The 12,500-nt window shown below is 37.1% G+C and overlaps 1 long non-coding RNA gene across 1 annotated transcript in view; it reads left to right on the forward strand.

The window, feature by feature from the left end:
• LOC136849882 (uncharacterized) overlaps positions 1-12,500 on the forward strand; it is a 35,344-nt gene that overhangs the window by 3,973 nt on the left and 18,871 nt on the right. The gene's annotated exons all lie outside the window — the stretch shown is intronic.

Consider the following 12,500-nt stretch of genomic DNA (forward strand, 5'->3'; position numbering starts at 1 on the left):
GTACTTTTTTTCAGTAACTTTGCAGTACATTTTTTGCAGCTTTTTTTTTTTTTGCAGTAACTTTGGAGTACATTTTTTTGCAGTAAATTTGCATTACATTTTTTTTGCAGTAAATTTGCATTACATTTTTTGCAGTAACTTTTTTTTTTTTGCAATAACACAGTACATTTTTTACAGAAACTTTTTCTTTGCAATAGCTTGCTTTTTGCAGGTATTTTCAGTACCATTTTCTGCAGCAACTTTTTATTTCGTTGTTAACTTTCTATTGCAGAAACTTAAGCCTCAGTGAACGATGCATAAATAAAAAGACAGAGAGGTTATATATATATATATATATAACTCTATATATATATATATATATATATATATATATATATATATATATATATATATATATATATTATATATATATATATATATATATATATATACATATCTTTCTAGAGAGAGAGAGAGAGTCAGCATCTCTCATTTCTTGGCTGTTCCGTCTCACATCACACAGGCTGACCGAGAAATGCTGGCAAGCTGATTTCGTTTATACTTAGGGGAGCAATTAGCTTTTTGGCATGGGGCATTTTCCTGCTTCTTTTTATATTGTCTGTTTGTTTGTGTGTCTGTATGCATACAGACAGACGCGCGATCACATACACACACACACACACACATATATATATATACACTACTGTATAAGCTCGACCATAGAAGTGTAATTTGAACGTGAGATCTAGAGAAATTCCTCCTCCCTCTCTCTCCCTCTATCTCATCTCTCTCTCTCTCTCTCTCTCTCTCTCTCTCTTCAAACACACACACACACACACACGCCAATGCTTGTTATGTAGCCTAATAGAGTAAACATGACTCTCTCAAGTATGCAGTGATATCAGATGCTATTGTTGCTTGTTCTGTTTATGAACTTTCAGTCAGGAACAAAAGTTGAAAAGTTTTTTTAAGCTTTCAAAGGAATGCCTGGATATCAAACACACACATACACACACATACAAAAAAAAAAACAGTACACACACACACACACACATACAAAAACACAAACAGCACACACATACGCACATATAAATCTTGAACTTTTATGGCAGAAGTTTATGTATGTATGTGTGTGTATAATAGTGTGTGTATATATGTATATATATATATATATATATTATATATAAAATATATAAATATATATATGTATATATATATAAATATATATACATACATACACTTAAATATATACATATATATACATACATACACAAACCCTCGTTCGGTTAGGCGTTTCAGGAAGGGGTTAAGGTGCCAAATCTGTCCTTGATAAACGTGTACAAAAGCGAGTTTGATAAAGGAGATAAGATAGCGGAGTGATAAAGAAGATAAGCAGAGATCCTGATTCTTAATTTCTCTTCTCTCATCTTCACTGAATGGTTTCTTATGTATTTGTGTACTTATTCAATAATACAAAGCTGCACAGTGACTTTCACCGCTGAGCCGTCGAGTGGTTAAAGTCACTGTGCGTCGTTGTCTCTAAACCAGGAAGGGGTTCGAATCCCCCATTAGTGACGAAGCACTTGTCAACTGTAAATTATAGATTGTGAATTGTAAATTATATATACAATTACATATAAAAAAGAAAACTGTTGTGCCGGCTTTGTCTGTCCATCCGCACTTTTTTCGGTCCGCACTTTTTCTGTCCGCCCTCAGATCTTAAAACTAAATGGCTGAGGGCTGCAAATTGATATGTTAAATACACCTCCAGACTTCAAACACCAAATTGCAGCCCTCAGCGCAAATCGTGCTTCTGGCGACGATATAAGATAAGTCACCACCGGGCCGTGCCAAGTTTGTGGCCGCGGTCATACAGCATTATACCGGGACCACCGAAACGCAGATCTATCTTCGGTGGTCTTGATATACGCTGAAGCAGCTGTACAGAAAACTGGATTGCGCCGAAGAAACTTCGGCTCATTTTTTACTTGTTTGTTTATTCACACCGAAATAATGACGCCAACGACATAAGTAATAATTTTTAATATATATATATATATATATATATATATATATATATATATATATATATATATATGTATATGTATATATGTATATATGTATATATGTATATATATATATATATATATATATATATGTTATATATATATATATATATATATATATATATATATAGTATTATAAGACAAGCATCCGCTGCACAGAATAATCTTACTTTTTAATGAATAACAAGAACTTTAAATCTGGAAACCCCAAAGCATCACATATATACAAGCAGCCCCACTCAACCCTGTTCCTCCGTTTTGTAAGATCGACTCAGTTGTGAGGAAAAAAGAAAAAGCTTTCAATTCATTGGGCTTAGGGAAGTGATTCATTTGGCCCCGTTTGTTGTAATGCTATTCCTTCACTCTCTATCTTCTTTCTCTCTCTCTCTCTCTCTCTCTCTCTCTCTCTCTCTCTCTCTCTCTCGTATTTACGAATTCATTGCGTTTTCCGATCACCCACAAATATACAAACGCAAACATATATTATATATATATATCCATATACATATATGTACACATATATGTATGTGTGTTTGTATGTGTAAGTATATGTATACATATACACTACACCAGTGAAACAAGGTCATATATATATAAGCGTTTGAGTACAGCTGTCATAGCCTTATTGCCTTATCCTAGTTGGCGTGACCTCTTCCTGACACGTAATGGCTGGGATGTTCAGGCAATGATTATCAGACCTTAGGTAAGAGAGAGAGAGAGAGAGAGAGAGAGAGAGAGAGAGAGAGAAGAAGAGATATTGTATACAGTACCAATTGCAGAAAGCAAAAGATGATTGTATAAGTACCAATTGCAGAAAGCAAATTGATGATTATGATAAGAGAGTGAGAGAGTTAGGGAGCAAATTGAGGAAGGAGAGAGAGAGAGAGAGATTAAGCAAGCAAGCAAGCGCCTATGGTGTCAACTGGAGAAAGATGAACATGATGATAAAGTGTAAAGTTATGAGGGCAAATTGAGAGGAGAGAGAGAGAGAGAGAGAGAGAGAGAGAGAGAGAGAGAGAATCAGCAAGAAGCATACTCCTACTATGAGTAGGTGTAACTGTAGAAAGCTAAAGATGATTATGATAAGAAATGTAAAGTTATGGGGACAAATTGAGACAAATTAGAGGAGAGAGGAGAGAGAGAGAGAGAGAGAGAGAGAGAGAGAGAGAGAGTGTTTGTATAATGCCAAATGCAGCAAAACAGGGAAAGTAAGTTAGTATAATTTCAGACTGTAAAAATGAGAGAGAGAGAGAGAGAGAGAGAGAGAGAGAGAGAGGCCGAGAGGGATCGAGAGGGATCCTTAATGAGGATGGAGGAGGGGGGACATTCAAATGGGACCAGGATTTTCTCCTGCCGAATTATAGATGGCACCCTGGGCCCGGGGGGGGCGGTTGAAAGGGAAGGGGAGAGGGTTGTTAAGTGTTGGGGTGTCCCATTGCCTCAGTGACCCCCTGTGTGGTAGATGGATATTTACAGTTTAATCTCTCTCTCTCTCTCTCTCTCTCTCTCTCTCTCTCTCTCTCTCTCTCTCTCTTCAGAACTCTAGTCTACAATCAAAATTATCTCACGTTATCTTGTTGCATTTGTCATTACATATACTTTCTCTCTCTCCTCAAAACTCTACAGTCTGCAATCAAAATTATCTCACGTTATCTTGTTGCATTTGTCATTACATATTTTTTTTTTCTCTCTCTCTCTTCTCTCTCTCTCTCTCTCTCTCTCTCTCTCTCTCTCTCTCTCTCTCTATTGCAGCCGGGCATACAATAATAATTTCTAGAGAATTTCTTTTTTCGAAGTATCTGATACAAAATTCTGACAAACCGAACGTCATATTTTGGCAGATTTTAATTATGTCCTGTGAAATTCTGCAATTTTTTTACAAAAATGATATTTTCACTCATAAATTTATATTAATCAGTATTTATATTTATCAATATTTATAATAATAAAAATATAGGACGTCTTAATCGTGATATCTAGTGAACTAAAATTCAGTTTGATATATATTGACAAATAAAACTTTGGAAATTATTTTCTCGTTACGATTCTGTTAAGTTTGTCAGTTTTTAAACATATACATACATACATACATACATACATACATACATACATACATACATACATACATACATACATACATACATACATACATAGGTAAATACACGTACGTGAGTATGTATGCAAATTGTGGTCAAGAATAAAAAAAGAAAATTTTCCTCACTTCACTTACCTGAATTTTACCTGTCCCTCAGGCTGAGAGAGAGAGAGAGAGAGAGAGAGACTTAAGGTGAATCTCTTGACCAGCTGCTGCACTGCAGCATTGAATTCTGTAAATTATGCAGCAAAAGCAGCTTGGTCTAAAAATATCTTCATTTATTTTTTTGCTGCTAAATAGTGCCTTAGCGGGGTCTTGTTCCCTGGGCCCTTCTTGCTCTGATGACCTTTCTGTGATAACCTTGTTATTGTGATAACTTCTTACTGTGATAACCTCTTGCTGTGATAACTGCTTACTGTGATACCATTTTACTGTGATAATATTTTTAGCGTGATGATTTCTAACTGTGATAACTTCTTGCTGTGACCATTTGTAACTGTAATAACTTTTTACTGTGATAACCTTCTGACTGTGATAACCCTTCAGCTGTGATAACTTCTTCCAATATGCATACATACATTCATACATACATACATACATACATACATATATGTATTACACATATATACATACATAAGTCAAAAGAAATGGTGTTTATGAAAAAGAGTTAGAGGGGGAGAGAGCGGATGGGATTGATCAGAGAGAGAGAGAGAGAGAGAGAGAGAGAGAGAGAGAGAGAGAGAGAATGTAATGTTTGCGTGCTTTTGACTATTCACGGTTATTGACGCAGAAGTGACAGAACCATGTGACGTAGTTTCTGCGTTGGGGGGCGGGGGAGGGGAGGGAGAGGAGGAATGGGTAGATTGAAGTGAGGAAAGAATGTTGTAGGGGGAGGGAGGGAGGAGTGAGGGAGGGAGGGAGTGGGAGATTCTCCCCCCTCATTATTCTCCTCCCTCACAATCTTCCCTCTACGTGTCAGACTTACAGAGCGAAGGATTGTATTGTTTCTCAGTCATATGGATAATTATTATCAATATCCTAAAAGAATCTCTTTCCTGAAGGATGTGGCCCCTGTAGGTGAGATTGCAAGCCCTACTAGGAAGCCCTGGGCTTCTGTAGAAAGGATCAGAAGAGGACCTCCTCGAGGCTGGGGACCCAAGGCTCTCTCAGGAATCCTTGAATGATTGACAGTTAAATAGACTTCCTATAATCCTGAAAAAGAAGCGATTCCTCGAAGACACTGGAGCCATATATAGCAGTCTTTCCTGAGGGCATTTTTTATTTTTTGGCTCCAGGGATTTGGAGTTGGCACCCTGGATTCTGAGTTGGCTCCAGGGATTTGGAGCTGGCTCCAGGGATTTGGAGTTGTCACCCTGGATTCTGAGTTGGCTCCAGGGATTCGGAGCTGGCTCCAGGGATTTGGAGCTGGCTCCAGGGATTTGGAGTTGGCTCCAGGGATTTGGAGTTGCCTCCAGGGATTTGGAGTTGCTTCCAGGGATTCGTAGCTGGCTCCGGGGAATTGGACTCGGCCTCAATTTCTACCTCAGATTCTATTTGATAGTATGAATGTCTGGTTGGATCAAGTGTCTTCAAGAAATCTCCGGCGGAGATTTTCCGTAGGAATGCCCCACCCGTCTCTCTCTCTCTCTCTCTCTTCTGGTACCTCCCATCCCAGAGATCCATTCTAGCTCCAATTTTAATTCCCTCTTTTAAGAATTAAAGTTATTTGAGCCAATACTGCTAAAGTATTTAATAATATTGTAAAAATAAATTGCCTTGATTTTAATTTATTTTTTTATACTTCCGAGATTGGTCTTAATGCAACTGAGTACATTCTGTAATCTAGTTGTTCCCTCATTCTATTATTACATATTATTATTATTATTATTATTATTATTATTATTATATTATTATTATTATTATTATAACTGGTGGAAGCCTGACTACTATTATTATTATTATTATTATTAGCACAGAAAGCGCTGACTCATTCTGGAGAAAGAAAACAGCCAATTGAATTTTATCGCTCAGACTGGCTCCGTCTGCGTTTTACTCTCTCTCTCTCTCTCTCTCTCTCTCTCTCTCTCTCTCTCTCTCTCTCTCTCTCTCTCTCTCTCTCCCCGTTGCGGCGATATAAGCATATAATTCAGCTGCGTGTAAACCAAATCGATTTGAAGTATATTACACTCCCTTCCCTAACCAACCCAACCCCCCCTTCTCTCTCTCTCTCTCTCTCTCTCTCTCTCTCTCTCTCTCTCTCTCTCTCTCACTGGCCTGGGTTGGACTGTTGCTACCACCTAACACGTGCAAATTCCCCCCTCCCCCCAGTTGTCTATCTGTCTCCCCTGTGTAATACGTACATCCGTGCATATATGCGCTCGTACACGCATGAACGCGCGCGCGCGCGCGTACAAATCCGTGCAGAAACGGAGAGCGTGCTTGCGTGCGCCTAAGGTTTGCGTGTTGGTAAGTCAAGTTCTTTGGGCTAGACTTACTGCTGGGGGTAAAGAGTTACACACACACACGGACATACACACACACATACACATACACATACACAAACACGTGCACACATACGTACAGAGACACACAGACACCTAATATCGATTCTGCTAGTTAGACGCAGCTTTTGACGTAACGAAGTTGAGCTGGTGAGAGAGAGAGAGAGAGAGAGAGAAGAGAGAGAGAGAGAGAGAGAGAGAAAGAAAAGTTAAATTATAATGTATACTTTAATGCGAGAGAGAATGAGAGAGAGAGAGACTCAGAAATAAGTTAAATTATGTATATTTTTATGAGAGAGAGGGAGGAGAGAGAGATAATGTTAAATTATTATGTATATTGTAGCGAGAGAGAGAGAGAGAGATAATATTAAATTATTATGTATGTTGTAATGAGAGAGAGTGACAGAGAGATGACGTTAAATTATTATGTATGTTTTAATAGAGAGAGAGAGAGCGAAACCATACGTGCAGGTATTTTGACAGGTAGTACTAGATAATACAGGTGTTAGTTGGGAGAAATATAATTGCTCTTTATACAGGTGTGTTACAGGTGAGAGAGAGAGAGAGAGAGAGAGAGAGAGAGAGAGAGAGAGAGAAGGTGATTATATCCACAATTGCTTGTATAACATATTAAATACTCTGAATGTATTTATCTAGTCCTATATAGTCGGTGGTGTTTCATTTCTCTCTCTCTCTCTCTCTCTCTCTCTCTCTCTCTCTCTCTCTCTCACTTTGTGTGTTCGTCCGTACGTACGGCTAAATGAATCCATCACTTTTTATTGGTCTGTTTATGTACTAGGCTTACGAGTTTTAATTTCTATCAGAGGCGTTTTATTACCCTGCTAATTTATTTCCACAACTCTCTCTCTCTCTCTCTCTCTCTCTCTCTCTCTCTCTCTCTCTCTCTCTCTCTCTCTCATGCATGCTGAGACAAATAGGAATCCATCTAGTTCCGTTGCACAGTAGACTCAAGAAACACAGAGAGAGAGAGAGAGAGAGAGAGAGAGAGAGAGAGAGAGAGAGAGAATCATTATCCAACAATGCCTACAACAATAATACCAGTAAAGACTAAAAATATTAGAAGAGAAGAAACAAAATGAAATAAAAATAATTAAAGTTGCCTCTGTGGTACTATATCCGTTTCCTGGTTTGGAGGCTTCAGTGTAATGGCTATAGAGTCCTAGTAGATCCTTTAAAAGATACTTAACGACTCTTCTTATAGATATTTATAATTATTCTGTATAGGACTTTCATTCTTCGTGCAATGGGCGAGAGATTGTGGGCTCCAATAGCCGCAGGAATTGTGAAAAGTAAAAAATAGTCACTAGACCTATGCTCACTTGGTACCACAATCGTAAACAGAGAATGAGAAGCCAAACTGTTTGCGGTACTCTATATTATTATTTCTGTTACCCTCTCCTCCTCCTCCTCCTCCTCCTCCTCCCCTCCTCCTCCTCCTCCTCCCTCCTCCTTCTTTTTGAGCAAAGTTTCCTTCGTTTTCTCTCTCTTTCTCTCTCATTTTAAATACAGCTGTTATTCCTCCAGTCCAGTCTTTCAGTCTTGACTTCTAATTCTCCTCGTCTTACCCCCACGTCCTACCCTCTCCTCAGAGAGAGAGAGAGAGAGAGAGAGAGAGCGAGAGCGAGAGCAGTAGACTCATACCTTACCTTACAGTGTGAGGCACTTGAGAGAGAGAGAGGGAGAGAGACCAGTAGACTCATTGAGAGAGAGAGAGAGAGAGAAAGAGTAGACTCACAGAGAGAGAGAGAAAGAGAGAGAGACTAGTAGACTCATAGAGAGAGAGAAAAAGAGAGAGAGAGAGAGGGAGGGAGGGAGGGACATCGGTCTATAACGATTGTGCTCGGTTTAATAATAATGTCTCTCCGTGAATGAGGAACATTTAGCCGAAGCCAATTTAGGTGTCACTGCGTGTTTTGGCGCCGTTAGGTGACACACACACACACACACGGGACACACTTTATATTTGCAATTTTTAACTCTGGAAACTCTGACTCTCTCTCTCTCTCTCTCTCTCTCTCTCACACACTGATTCTGTATGTGGGTTTCGATCTGGCACTGATATTTGTCAATCTTTGCAACTGTCTATCGATTCAATCATCTGTCTATACTTACTTATCTATGTGTTCTATTTATTTATCTATGTATGTCTATTTATCTATTTATTTATCTATTTATCTATCTGCTTATTTATCTGTGTGTGTTTATCTGTTTATCAATATATGTATCTGTCTGTTGGCCTATCTATTTATCTATTGAACCATCCATCTATATATCTATTTACCTATCTGCCTCTCTATCTATTTATCTATCTACCTATCTATTTATCTATTTATTTATCTATATATCTATCTGTCTATTGACCTATCTACTTATCTATATCTCTCTATTAACCTATTTATCTATCTGTCTATCTATCTCTACCTATTTAACTATAATCTATTAATATATCTCTCTATCTATCTATCTATCTGCCTATATATCTGTCTGTCTATCCATCTATCTATTTCTATATATATCTATCTCTCTGTCCAGCTGATAGATAGAAATACGAATTAATGATTACGGAAAAAACCAATTGAAAAGAGACGGGGGTATTGACTTCCTTCCTTCATAAGACCCACAAGAGTTGCGACGTCACGGAGAGAGAGAGAGAGAGAGAGAGAGAGAGAGAGAGAGAGAGAGAGAGAGGATGCATAATGCCAAATGCAGCAGGATAGAGAGAGCGAAAGTTCAAGTATAATTTCAGATTGCTTAAAGTTATGAAGACAAATTTTAAGAGAGAGAGAGAGAGAGAGAGAGAGAGAGAGAGAGAGAATATGTGTAATGCCAAATACAGCAGGATAAAGGGAAAGTTAAAATACAATTTCAGAATGTATAAAAGCTATGAAAACAAATTTGAAGAAGAGAGAGAGAGAGAGAGAGAGAGAGAGAGAGAGAGAGAGAGAGAGTTCACAGATGAAAAAGCTGTTTTTAAGATCTGTAATGAAGACTGCCGTTTGAGACCTTAAGTATTTGCTGCGGCACGGATCTTTCTCTCTCTCATTTAGATGATGACATGTTTGCGGTATGTGCGAGAGAGAGAGAGAGAGAGAGTGATAGTATTGGTGTAGGATGTGGAATTAATCATGTCATGACGTCAGCTGTTAGTGAAATAAAGTTTATGGTAATTAGGGAAGATTTAGAATTTGTCTCTCTCTCTCTCTCTCTCTCTCTCTCTCTCTCTCTATATAGCATATATATATATATATATATATATATATATATATATATACATATATATATATATACATACATATAATATTCTTTCATACATTTATTTTCATCCTCAAATACATTTGATCACGAAGAATAAACAAATCATTTAACTCTGTAATTGTGTTAATTACATGTCATTATGATGAATCACCTGTCATAACGCATGCGCAAAGCATGGCTTACCCTAAGGGGACTCGTGACGTCATCACAACCATACTGAAGCACGTCAGAATTAGTGCTAGGTTTCAGAAATCTGGTTCTTGTTATTTATTTATATGTTTATTTATTTGTATATATATTTATATAGAATGGATTGAAATTGTCCTTTTTATTGATCATGCCAAGAATCAAATTGTTCAAAGTAGCATCTATTTTTCTGTTTAAGAGTCCTTCTGTACAAACGCCTAAGCATCTTCATGAACAACAAAGTCACATTAATATTCATCAGTAACACATAAAAATCACAACAAAAATAATGGCTAAGAAGCTATTATAAAAAAAAAAAAAAATTCTGCGCCATTCAGAGTAAACCAAACCGTCGTCAGTCACGGCCTGAGTGACAAATGGCGGAGCAGAGTGACACCAAGAATATGCGAGAGAAGAAGAACAAGGAGAAAAGAAGAAGAACGAATGAAGAATGAGTTTTTTTATATACACTCGGGAGAGGCGTCAACACGAAAGGGGGAGGGGGAAGGTAAGGGGGCGAGGGAATTTAACTGGAGAAGCATAGTCTAGAACTCTAGTGATAATCTTGTATATCAAAGGAGGTTGAACTGTTTCTGTCATTCTCGAGTGGCGGTTGTTACGCCCCGTCCTTCTGGAGGGAGAGTCGCTTTCGCGAAAGGGTTATAGAGAGAGGGAGAGAGAGAGAGAGAAAGGTACCTCACGGCGGCTCCTGCTTAGATAATCGTCGCTGTTACCAAAGCTAGACCGAGTATAAAATCAAACATGGCGTCGGCTAGCAAACGCGTTCTCTCTCCACCTGCATATCTGATTTGAAATCACAGCGAATAACCAATATTAAAAAGCACTTGGGGGTGTTAATCTGACATCCCTTCCCCTCCCCCTTCCCATTCTTCCCCCTTCCCCCTCCTACCCCCTCCACCTTATGCGACATGGGCCATAAAAGATTGAAGCCTTTCTCTGGCCGAAAGCCGAAACCTGATATACAAGTGCCAGCCAGGATAACAGCTGTTTTGGGGGGGATATGGGAAGGGGAGGGGGTGTTGGTACCTTACTGTGTGATTATATGCTCACTGCAGGTTTTTACTGTATGGATAGAAAGGAGTGGGGACTGGAGTATGTATATATATATATATATATATATATATATATATATATATATATATATATATATATATAGTATATAAATTAAATATAAATTTTAAAATTAAAGATCACAGCATTTTTTATTTAATTCAATTATTAAAAAAATATCTACCGTATATATATTTCTTCTCTCCCTCTCTCTCTCTCTCTCTCTCTCTCTCTCTCTCTCTCTCTCTCTCTCTCTCTCTCTCTCTCTGCTCACCAAAAACGTTTTTCCAAGTGCTGCCAGAAAGTTCTATTCACTGTTAATTTGAATTTCAGCAATATTTTTCTGATATTTATTAAAAATTTCAGTTACAGAGGAAAAATAATATTCTAATATATTTAAGAACTGAATGAAATATTTTTTGCTTTGAAGAAGAAAACAACAAAATGAATTTTAAGCACCTTTGAATTTCAATAGTATTTATTTAGTAAATATATTTATATATAGATATATATATATATATATATATATATATATATATATATATATATATATATATATATATATATATATATATATATCTTTTGTTTTAGTTACAAACAAGAAAAAAATTATTTTAATATACTGAAGAACTGAATGAAATATTTTAGCTAGTGAAGAAAAATTAAGTGGGTTTCATGCAATTTTGAATTTCATTTATATTCAATATGCATTTAATATTTTTGTATTTCAGTTACAGACAAGAAAAAACATAATTTTAATATATTTAAGAACTGAATGAAATATTTTTGCTTATGAAGAAAAAATAAGTGGATTTCAAGCAATATTTTTTTTTTTTTTTGTATTTCAGTTTCAGACAAGAAAATGTTATATTTTAATATATTCGAGAACTGAATGAATCATTTTAGCTTAAGAATAAAAAAATAAGTTAATTTTAAACAGTTTAAAATCAGTGCCAGTTTGTGGACGGTCAGAATGCCATACCCGAGTGAATGCCACTTTTCCAAAAATCCTGAGACCATTTTTGGCACTCCCTGACAAAATCCTGAGACCATTTTTGACACTTCTCTGACCAAATCCTGAGACCATTTTTGACACTTCTCTGACCAAATCCTGAGACCATTTTTGGCACTTCTCTGACCAAATCCTGAGACCATTTTTGGCACTTCTCTGACCAAATCCTGAGACCATTTTTGGCACTTCTCTGACCAAATCCTGAGACCATTTTTGGCACTTCTCTGACCAAATCCTGAGACCATTTTTGGCACTTCTCTGACCAAATCCTGAGACCATTTTTGGCACTTCTCTGACCAAATCCTGAGAACATT

The sequence above is a fragment of the Macrobrachium rosenbergii genome, chromosome 21 (assembly GCF_040412425.1).
Source record: "Macrobrachium rosenbergii isolate ZJJX-2024 chromosome 21, ASM4041242v1, whole genome shotgun sequence".
NCBI lineage: Eukaryota > Metazoa > Arthropoda > Malacostraca > Decapoda > Palaemonidae > Macrobrachium > Macrobrachium rosenbergii.